The sequence below is a fragment of the Triticum aestivum genome, chromosome 3A (genome assembly GCF_018294505.1).
Source record: "Triticum aestivum cultivar Chinese Spring chromosome 3A, IWGSC CS RefSeq v2.1, whole genome shotgun sequence".
Lineage (NCBI taxonomy): Eukaryota > Viridiplantae > Streptophyta > Magnoliopsida > Poales > Poaceae > Triticum > Triticum aestivum.
The window spans coordinates 590,919,786-590,931,182 of record NC_057800.1 but is presented as its reverse complement, the minus strand read 5'-3'; positions in this window follow the sequence as shown (position 1 = coordinate 590,931,182).

Here is an 11,397-nt window from a genome sequence, read left to right as displayed (position 1 = left end):
CAACTAGCAAGAAAAGATAGAAGTGGTATTGAGGTTAATGGTCATTGTCGGTGTCAAAACCGGCAGATCTCGGGTAGGGGGTCCCAAACTGTGCGTCTAAGGTCGATGGTAACAGGAGACAGGGGACACGATGTTTACCCAGGTTCGGGCCCTCTCTATGGAGGTAATACCCTACGTCCTGCTTGATTGATATTGATGGATATGAGTATTACAAGAGTTGATCTACCACAAGATCATAATGGCTAAACCCTAGAGGTCTAGCTTGTATGGCTATGGTAATGAATATATATCCTCCCTCTAGACTAAGTCCTCCGGTTTATATATACATTGGGAGGATCTACGGTTACACAAGGTCGGTTACAAAGAAAGGAATCCACATATTTGGTCGCCAAGCTTGCCTTCCATGCCAAGGAGAGTCCCATCCGAACACTGGTGTAGTCTTCGGTCTTCGGTCTTCGTATCTTCACAACCCATCAGTCCGGCCCATGGCTAATAGGTCGAACGCCCGAGGACCCCTTAGTCCAGGACTTCGTCAGTAGCCCCTGAACCTGGCTTCAATGACAAGGTATTCGGTGCGTAGATCTGTCTTCGGCATTGCAAGGCGGGTTCCTCCTTCCGAACTCCAAGATAGTCGTCGGACGTATTGAATGTGTCCAAACCTATAACACATGCACCACACACAACCGCGGAGGGAATATAATTTTCCACGAGTCCAATCTACTGACAACTTTTTGTAATATGACATCACGTTTGCCCGGTCATAATTTCGAACCGCTTTTCGTCTGCCGCTCCATGTTTTGAGACGCGGTTGCCATTGGCACGTCTTGTCAAAGCAGAGGTCATGTCCCCTTATCGCGGTATTTTCATCAATTCGGGCGTGGGTAACCCAACCGTGCCTGTTTACACAACCCTTGGGAATAGGCGAGTTTTAAGGCGAGTGGGGAGGCGTTCGATGTTCACTGCCTTTATAAGGGGATAAGGATTCCCCTTCTTCTTCCACGCCTTCTCTCTTCCTCTGCCCTTCCACTCTTGAGCTCCAGCGCCCAGGATCTCATCTTCTACCCACTCAAGCTAGCACTCAACTATGTCCGGATCCGGAGTTCAAGGCAAGTGGATGGTCTCCTCCATCAAGGAGGAGGGCATTACTAAGCTTCGGGCGATCGGGTACCTGGCGAAGGAAATCGCCCACCGTCTTCCAGCCCAGGGGCAAGTCGTTCCCATACTGAATCCCAATGAGAGGGTGGTATTCATCCCTCATTTCCTCTACGGGCTAGGGTTTCCACTCCACCCTTTCGTCCGCGGGCTGATGTACTATTACGGGATAGACTTCCATGATCTATCCTCGAACTCCTTCCTCAACATATCGGCGTTCATCACAGTGTGTGAGGCCTTCCTCCGCATCCAACCCCACTTCGGGCTGTGGCTCAAGGTCTTCAATGTGAAGCCGAAGGTGGTGGATGGCCAGCACGCGGAGTGCGGAGGTGCCATGGTGAGCAAGCTGACTAATGTCTCCTTGCCGAAAGGCACTTTCGTGGAGACTGTCAAGGAATGGCAGAAACAATGGTTCTACATCACAAAACCCCGCGGCGCAAACTGGGCCTCCGCTGCCGAATTCAACTCCGGCGCTCCAATGCGGCTCACCTCCTGGGTTGAGAAGAGCCCGAATTGGTCATCGTTAGATGAGATGATAGCGCTGCATACGCGCGTTCAAAGTATGCTGGACAAGGATATCAAGCTTGTTGATATAATCCAGGTGATGCTAGTTCACCGAATTCTCCCGTGCCAAAGTCGAAGCCGCCATCTATGGGAGTTTAATCCGAAGAAGCACCATACCTTGAAGAGGCTCTTTGAAACTTCTCACGAAGACGCCTGGAAATCGCTCTTTAAGGGCAACAAGACACCGCCGTCCATGGATTTGGACCGCAGGCACGACATCAATCACCTCGCCAACGAGGTATGTTATAATTAATGCATCCCCTACTTGCTTGTTTCAAGGATGATATCTACGCTATTATTATCATTGCTTCTTCAGGACTGGATGAAGAGGGCGAAGCAGATCTGGTGTCCGGCTCCGCTGTCTGAAGAACCAGTCATTCCGTCTTTAGCGAAGATGCTCGTGTCGGCAGCCTATACGGCGCAAGCGAAGAAGGCCACGGGGAAGGCCAAGGGGGTCCGGAGTGTCCCCCGCCGCAAGGGCGCTTCGGACGCGATGTCCGAAGACAAGACCCGTTCCTCCGTCGTCGAAGACAATGAGGATGAGGAGGAGAAGAGCGACTCTCCCTCTGATGGAGGGAGGAAGAAGAGGGCAGCCTCCACAATACTGGAGGCGGAGGCACCTAAGAAGGTGAAAGGCCCTCTCGCGGACAGCTCCGCATGGGACGTCGACAACAGTCCAGAGCGACGCCCCCGCACTAAACCTCGGGCCGCATCGTAAGTGCTAAGACTCGTACATGCCCATAAATCTAACCTCTCCTCTTTTCGTATTGACATGATTAATTATGCTATAGGAATCCAGCCCATGGCAGCTCCCAGCGATCCTCATCAAGAGGCTCATTGGACTCAAAGGAGATGGCCAGCGAGACACCGCCGACCGCTTACTCTTCCAAGGCCCAGGGAGACGTTGAGGTGTTGTCCCGAAGGACCTTCCCAGGCCAGGGAGAGGTTTGGTAGGCCGTCAAGGCAGCGCCGGAGGGCGATACCTCGGCCGCCGAACACATGGGGGACCAAGCCCCCATGGAGACTGATGATGGGGGCCGTACTCAATTCGGCCCCCTCTGGGAACGGATCCAGAGACCCATATGGCCCCGGAGTCTGACAAGCAGCCTCCATCAAGAGAAGGAGGCGTGCCCGTCCCATCGGCAACCTCTGTCCAACCAGAGGCACCGGATAATCTGTTGGAAGCGCTACGAGGCGCTTCCATTGTGGAAGAACACCGTATCCTTATGGGTACGGTGATTGACAAGGTTGAGTCCGTCAAGAGCATACTGACCGAAGCTTGTAGCAGTTTGCTCACAGGTTTTGAGGTAAGCGACGTTTAACCGAGAAAATCTCCACATAGACAGTAGACCATGAGACACTGTCCGGTGTTCGGAACGACAAGTTGGACAGAGGATCAATTAAATTTCGCAGGAAACTAACCAAGTGTGTCTGATGTGAATAAGCAGGCGTTGCTGCTGGCCGTGACTTCTCATACTACCGAAGTCTCCGGACTAAAGCAGAAACTGGAGTGGGCCGAAGAGGAGCTTGGCCAGGCGAGGAAGTAGCTGGAAGACCAGCAAGGTATGCAATGGCTCGCTATATATTCGGAAAGAGTAAATGATGTATACTGACTGTAGTGTCATTATATGTGTAGGGGCGACGATCGAGGTCGAGGCCCTGAAAATGGCCCTCGCCGAGGCCGAGGAGACAGCCGTCAAGGGGCAGGCCCCTCGCAAGAAACTAAAGGCCCGGTTGAATCCAGCAAGAGCTCCAGGACGCAGTGAAGAAGTACGAGACCCTGGAGGGCGATGTTTCGGCTCGAGAGATCGAACTGTCCAAGGCTTGTCAAAGCACGAAAGCGGCCCGGGTTGAAGCCCAGGGTGCCCTCTAGGAAATCCAAGAGGCCAGGAAGATCGCGGCGGGTAAGGCATTTAGCATGCAAAGCAAATATATAAAGAACTATTTCTTACTAACCCGGATTCGGAGTTCTCCAGGGGCCTTCGCAGATCTGCCGCGAAGTGTGTCCGACGCCGTGGAGTTCTTCCGAGCTGAAGAAGGGAGCTCCACGGAGAAATTGTTCTAGTCGCATTATCTTGCGCCAGAGCATCCCGTGCCCTTCACCGATCAGCTGAAACAGCTGGTGGAGCTGCATAAGGTGGCCGAGCTAGCCGTGAACGATTTGATAATCCGGCTATGGCCAGCCGAAGCTATGCCCGACAGCTACTTCGGGCTCATGAAGCGGCTGGTGAATGCCTGTCCTCGGCTGGATGTCGTCAAGCGATTGGCCTGCATTGAAGGTGCACGCAGGGCCTTCGCCGGGTGCAAGATGTGGTGGGCGAAGATGGACGCCGCCGAGCTGACCAAGGGGCTGCCGGAGGGCAAGGAGCACCGCACACCCGAGTGCTATTTTGCAGATGTCCTAGAGGGGTCTCGCATTGTAGCAATGCAGTGTGCGCAGGACACTATCTTTGAATGAATGTATTCAAGTTCCTTCTACCTTGTATGATAGAACAAAGCGGGTTTGCGATATAATGCTTGTTATGTTTTTAAATTTTTCCTCCTGTGCGGCCGTGTTATGTGAAATCTTAGGGTTTTCTAGTCGTCGGCTTCTGCCCCCACGTAGGTAGTACGGAGGTGTTCGGGATGGAATCTAAACAATCTTGATCTAATTATATGGTCCTTTAAGTAGTTGTTTAGCGTAACGAACCAGGCAATCAGACTATGCAGCATTAACTCCCTCACTTAGCCATAGGAGTTTTACAATAAAACCATGGGCGCAACCCCTAGTATCTGAACTAGAGTGCTATAAGCGTTTGATCGGGAAGTACCGATCCTTCGCGTAATGCGGAAGAAATCTCCAACGATTTGCAACCTCCGAACAGCTGACTGGCTCTCGCCGCATCATGACAGTTAGTTTTTGGCTTTCTCTACTAAGGTGCTCCTTTGGATAAACCAAGGCACAATCGCAGTCGTTCTCCCTTTACTACCTTAGCCGATATAGCGGAACGTAAGGTAGCAAGCACAGGAGCCGGGCAACCCAACTATTGACCAAAGACATGTATCGGAGCCAATGCATATAATGCTAAATTCGGGGTGCCAAACTCTACTTATAAAAGGTGTTCGGACTTTTGTTGTCGTAGTGTGGGGTGCTATGAAGCCCCTAGCAAATTGGAACGCACCCGAGTGTACATGTGTTACCTGATAGAATTACCAGAAAGGAAAAAAATAAAGAAAAAGAAGAACCAGTGGTAAGCTAGAGCCGTGAAAATTTGGGCCACAAATTGTTTCTATTATTGGTGCATTAAAGTGCATTTATATAGGTAGTGCAATAAGAAGAAAGGCTATTTACTATGCCTTCACCAAGAGAGAGCTGCGTATGTGTCCTGAAGATAGGTAAAGGGATCGTTAAAGAGACCACCTAAGAGTTTTCCAGTATGTCCATGCTTCTTGTTGTCTTGGTGTTTTTATCCTTCGAAAAGAGTCGATGGTCAAGCCGCCAGAAAAGGCCTGTAAAAAGGGAAAAATAAAAGAAAATAAGGGGATTAGTGAAAGTATGAGTGTCCGGGGCGGTCTAGCAGAATTGCGGATCATAAACTAGCTATGCCTCCGTCGATGCCCATGGAATTTTGAGTGCATAATTATGTACGCATGGTGCGAATGCCACTACTTGACCAGGACTGAGACAGAGGCCGAATTGCTAGTCTAACTCCTGACGAGCCACGCTGTCCTGCTGCAGGGTAGTTCGAACCCACTTGACGGTGTCCAAGGGCTCGACAGCCGAATTAAGGTTCCGCTTGAGAAGGCCGCTCTGTACTTCTCCTGCTAAGGCAGTTGTGTGCTCTTCGGTACGGAGGGAGCGTTCCGTATTTCCATTGACTGTTATGACGCCACGTGGACTGGGCATCTTGAGCTTGAGATAATCATAGTGCGGCACTGCGTTGAATCGGGCGAATGCGGTCCGTCCGAGCAGTGCATGATAGCCGCTGTGAAAGGGGACTATGTCGAAGATTAACTCCTCACTTCAGAAATTGTCCGAGGATCCAAAACAACCTCAAGCGTGATTGAGCCCGCACAGCGGGCCTCTACACCTGGTACAACTCCTTTAAAGGTAGTATTTGTGTGTTTGTTCCGTGATGGATGAATGCCCATTTTGCGCACTTTATCCTGATAGAGCAAGTTGAGGCTGCAGCCACCGTCCATCAGGACTCGCGTCAAGTGGAACCCATCAATTATTGGGTCCAGGACCAGTGCGGCTGAACCACCATGACAGATACTGGTTGGATGATCCCGACGATCAAAAGTGACCGGGCATGACGACTATGGATTAAATTTTCGGGCGACTGGCTCTATCGCGTAGACATCCTTGAGTGCGCGCTTGCGCTCCCTCTTGGGGATGTGTGTAGCATATATCATGTTCACCGTTTTGACCTGAGGGGGAAACTTCTTCTGTCCCCCTGTGTTTAGCTGCAGGGGCTCCTCATCATCGTCCTTGCTCTGCGATCCCTTTTCCTTGTTCTCGGCATTTAACTTGCCGGCTTGCATAAAAACCCAGCAATCTCTATTGGTATGGTTGGCTGGTTTATCTGGGGTGCCATGATTTGGCACGGACGGTCGAGTATGCGGTCCAGGCTGGATCGTCCCGGATTGTTTCTCTTGTATGGTTTCTTCCGCTGGCTGGACTTGGAGCCGCTGAATCTGGCGTTGACTGTAGTATCATCGGTATTATTACCATTGCTTCGGCGTTTGTGTTTGTTATGTCAGAGCTTGTTGTTGCTGTTTTTGGCCTCAGACGGGCCTGCGTCGCTGGCCATATATTTACTACAAGCCAGCCAACTATCCTCACCCGCACAAAAGCGGGTCATAAGTGCCGTGAGGGCTTCCATGGATTTCGGCTTTTCTTGGCCGAGGTGGCGGGCGAGCCGTTCACCGCGGATGCTATGTTTAAAGGCCGCTAGAGCTTCGGCATCCGGACAGTCGACAATCTGGTTCTTTCTAGTTAGGAACCTAGTACAAAATTTCCCGGCTGACTCTCCAGGTTGTTGGACTATGTGGCTTAAGTCATCAGCGTCTGGTGGCCGGACATATGTACCTTGGAAGTTGTTAAGGAAGGCTTCTTCCAAGTCCTCCCAGCTGCCGATAGAGTTTTCAGGTATGCTGTTTAACTAGTGCGGAGCTGGTCCTTTGAGCTTTAGTGGGAGGTATTTGATAGCATGGAGGTCATCTCCGTGGGCCATGTGGATTGGAGAATAAAATCCTCGATCCATACCGCGGGGTCGGTTGTTCTGTCGTATGATTCAATGTAAATGGGTTTGAACCCTTCGGGGAATTCATGATCCATTACTTCATCAATGAAGCAAAGAGGGTGCGCGACGCCTCTATATAGGGCCGCGTCGCGACATAGCTCCGATGGAGTCCGTCTGCGGTTGTCGGCTCAGGTGTGGCTAGGTTTGTAACGTCTTAATAGGTAGCCATCATCACATGTCGAGGAACGTCCTCGCGATCTGTAAATCGATCGGGTATATCCTGCTCTACTATCCAGGGTATGCCGGAGGTCGTGTGTATGACCCCGAACTATTTTGTTTCTATTTCTTCGTGGAGGCGGGGCGGGCTGCTGTTCGGCTTGAGTTGCCGCTCTATCCCGACCACGAGGTGGTCGGTCCGCCGCACTGTCCTGACCGCGTAGTGTTCGGTCGACTGCATTACACGGGGGAAGTATGGGCTCCAGCGCCTCTTCGTCGAAATGAGGTAGCGATCTTCGTTTTTGGTAACTCTTGGCTGGGCGCCTGAGGCCGTATTCTTCGGCTGCCAGAATGTTAGTCCACCCGTCGACGAGCAGATCTTGGTCATCTTGAAGCTGCTGCTGCTTCTTTTTCAGGCTCCTTGCGGTGGCTATTAGCTGGCGCTTGAAGCGCTCCTGCTCGAGAGGTTCCTCAGGCATGATGAAATCTTCGTTGCAGAGGCTTTCCTCATCCTCAGAGAGCGGATGACAACTACCGTCCTTCGATTTGTTGGGCCTGGCCCGTTCGTCGGGGCTGGCTTGCCCGTTTTCTTGGTCCTTGTATTCGGATGTTACCTCAGCAAGGTCTTCATTGTTTTCGGCATCGTCCGGAGTATTGTCTTCTCCGGTGCCGGTATTGCTATCCTTTGAACAACATGACTTAGAGCGGCGCCGAGGACGCCAGCATTTTTGCTGTGTCTCAGGAGGTTTATTCTCAACTGGATTTTCTTTGTCATCGCTGCTATTCTCCGTTGGTGCATCCACCATGTACACATCGTACGAGGAAGTGGCCGTCCAACGTCCGGTGAACGGCGGGTCATGGGCCTCTTCTTCTCTGGCATCGTCATACATACCGTCGATGTCATCAGAGCCGTAATCGAGCGTGTTAGTTAAGTCTTCGACAGTGGCTATAAAGTGGGTGGCAGGTGGGGAGCAAAATTCCCTGTCATCAGTTTCTAGTTCGAACCGGATATAGTTCGGCTGTGAGTCCCCCGCCAAGGATAGGTTCTTTAATGAGCTTAGCACGTCGCCCAAGGGTGAATGCTAGAAGATGTCTGTGGCGCTGAACTCGAAGATTGATAAACGATCAAGTTCGGCATCCGTGGACTCACATGGTTTGGAACATACACCCAGAGATGAGCTCGGGGTTCCGGTGATACAAATATTGTGTGAGTTTAAGTCCATGTGTGGCTCCAACACCAGGGAATCTGTGGCCTCCGTGGTGAGGTTCAACCTCTAGTCCTTAGATGGCGCCGCATGCTCCGGATCTAAGGCCAGAGCAGTTACAGGAGCTATCACTTGAACATGGTCTGATGACAGATTTAGGTCATGTTCATCGAGGTGACCAGGAGCGATCGTTGGGGCCTCGGATTCAGCGAAGATCAATTCTCCCCGGATGTTCGCGACGTAGTTCAAGCTCCCAAATCTGACATGATGGCCAGGGGCATAGCTATTGATCTGCTCTAGATGGCCAAACGAGTTGGCCCGCAGTGCGAAGCCGCCGAACACGAAAATCTATCCGGGAAGGAAGGTTTTCCTTGGATAGTGTCATTGTTGATGATTGAAGGGGCCATCGAACCTTTTGAGGACGACACAGTGGAACTCTTAATGAAAGCACCAATGTCGGTGTCAAAACCGGCGGATCTCGGGTAGGGGGTCCCAAACTGTGCGTCTAAGGTCGATGGTAACAGGAGACAGGGGACATGATGTTTACCCAGGTTTGGGCCCTCTCTATGGAGGTAATACCCTACATCCTGCTTGATTGATATTGATGGATATGAGTATTACAAGAGTTGATCTACCACGAGATCATAATGGCTAAACCCTAGAGGTCTAGCTTGTATGGCTATGGTAATGAATATATATCCTCCCTCTGGACTAAGTCCTCCGGTTTATATAGACACCGGGAGGATCTAGGGTTACACAAGGTCAGTTACAAAGAAAGGAATCTACATATTTGTTCGCCAAGCTTGCCTTCCACGCCAAGGAGAGTCCCATCCGTACACTGGTGTAGTCTTCAGTCTTTGTATCTTCACAGCACATCAGTCTGGCCCGTAGCTAACAGGCCGGACGCTGGAGGACCCCTTAGTCTAGGACTCCCCCAGTCATCTTGCATGAGATCCCGCACGGAAGAAGAACGAGTCCATGAAGAAGACAAACGGACACAGTCGAACGAATCCTCACAACGCCGGAACGAAACCGAAGCTAACGAGAGAAGCAAACCTGAAAGAAGCAAACAACATGGTAAACACACAAGCATAATCATGGCATGATGCACACCCAAGGATGATGCACGTCCAGTTTAATGAGGCATGGCATGGCAAAGTGCACAAACAACACTACAAGTTAAGTGGAGCTCAACATGCAACGAGTTACATATTAACGGAACACCACATCAATTATTTAGTTCTCTCTTGTTTATGTACCCAATAATATTAAATGTTGTTAACCATGGCAAGATGTGAAACATAAGTAAACTAAATATTTAGGCAAGTTTAAATGAGGCCGGAAACAACAAACAACAATTCCGGAAAATCCTCATATGCAATTTATGGATTTGGTACTGTTCTGCCCTAAACCATATTTTAGAGTTTTAGACATGCCAAGTAATTCCACCATGTTAATATATGAATTTTTCTACCCCATTTACATATAAAGTTTATTTAAAATGGAGCTACGGTTAATTAGTTATGAAATAAATCATTTTAACATGGCATTTGAGAAAAATTTAACAAACAACAATTTAAACATTTTTAACATGGATGAAAGTGGCATATTATGAAACTAGACAAAAATCTAAGCATTTTTCATATATAAAACATTTTAATATGATGCACAGTTCATGAGTCATTAAATGCATGAAGTGCAAGGGCTTTTCTACAAAACAGTAAACTCCTCGAAAAATTGCTAAAATCGTCCCGAACGGAAAAAAGGATGCGGGCCGAATCTGGTGGGCACTAGGGCGCTCACCATGGGCTGAGGGCCGGGTCGGTGGAGGAAGCAGGCCGGGCGCTGCTGGGCCGGGGCGAGGCCGTACCACGCGCGTGCGAGGGAGGCAGCCCAGCAGGGGTGTGCTCGTCCTCCTCTGCTCGATGCAGAGGCAGGATCAGGGCCCGACGGTTGCCGGTGATGTGAACAACGACGCGGTGGGAAGCGACTCCGGCGAGGTCAGGGACCGGCAGATGTGGGCGGATCTGGACGGCTGCTTGCTGGATCCGGCGAATCCGGGCGACGCCCGAAGCTGGGCGTCAGCGAGGAGCTCCAGGCGGTGGTGTTGTCCATGCCAGAGAGAGAGAGCTGTAAGGGAAGAAGGAGGAAGGGAAGCGGAGGAAGGGAGGATAGGAACGGCCGGGGACGCGACCTGGGCAACGGTCGGAGCAGGGGTCGCCGGCGGTCTGGTGGGCTCCGGTGGCCGGAGGGGCTTGCGGAAGCTCGAGCGGCAGGCTCCCTCCCAATCCAGATCGGATCAAGGAGGTGCAGCAGGGAGTGAGCAAGCGACGACTCGGGCTCGGGAGGGCTTCCCAGGGCCCGATCCGGGTCCTGGCGGGCCCGCGGGCTTCGCGGCAGCGCGGGGAGGCCATGGGTGATGTGGCCGACTCTAGATGGCCAGAGCAGTGGCTGCGGTGGCGCTGGCTCACCTGGATCTGCCAAGTGGCGGGGGTTGGGTGGCCGGCGCTAAAAACGAGGAGGGAGGTGGAGGCTGACAGCGAAAAACGAGGAGGGGGTAGGTAGGAGGCCAAAAATGGCAGCGGGGCATCTATTTATAGCAAGGGGGCTAGGGTTAGGGGGTTTTGCTCCGTTTTAGAGCCGTTAGATAGCCATCGGACGGTCCTGAGCGGAGGGGGTAGGTAGATGGGCTAGGTGGGCTGTGTAGGAGGGTTGGACTGAGATGAGAGGGGAAGGAGTGCAGCCCGACGAGGGTTTCCGGAGACTGAAAACCTCTGACGATAGACCGATTATATTGCCGCTATATGTTTAACGGTTGGGATATCAAACGAGCTCCAAATGCGATGAAAGTTTGACAGGCGGTCTATCTACACTATACTAAGACCGCACGCCAAATTTCGACCCATTCCGAGAACATTTTTATGTCACTTATAAAATAATATTTCAGAGGTGCCGCGGGCGCGTGCAAGTGTGTCTGGGCTCAGAATGAACAACGGAAGGAACAGGGAGACCCGAACGGATGCAAGTTTTGAAAA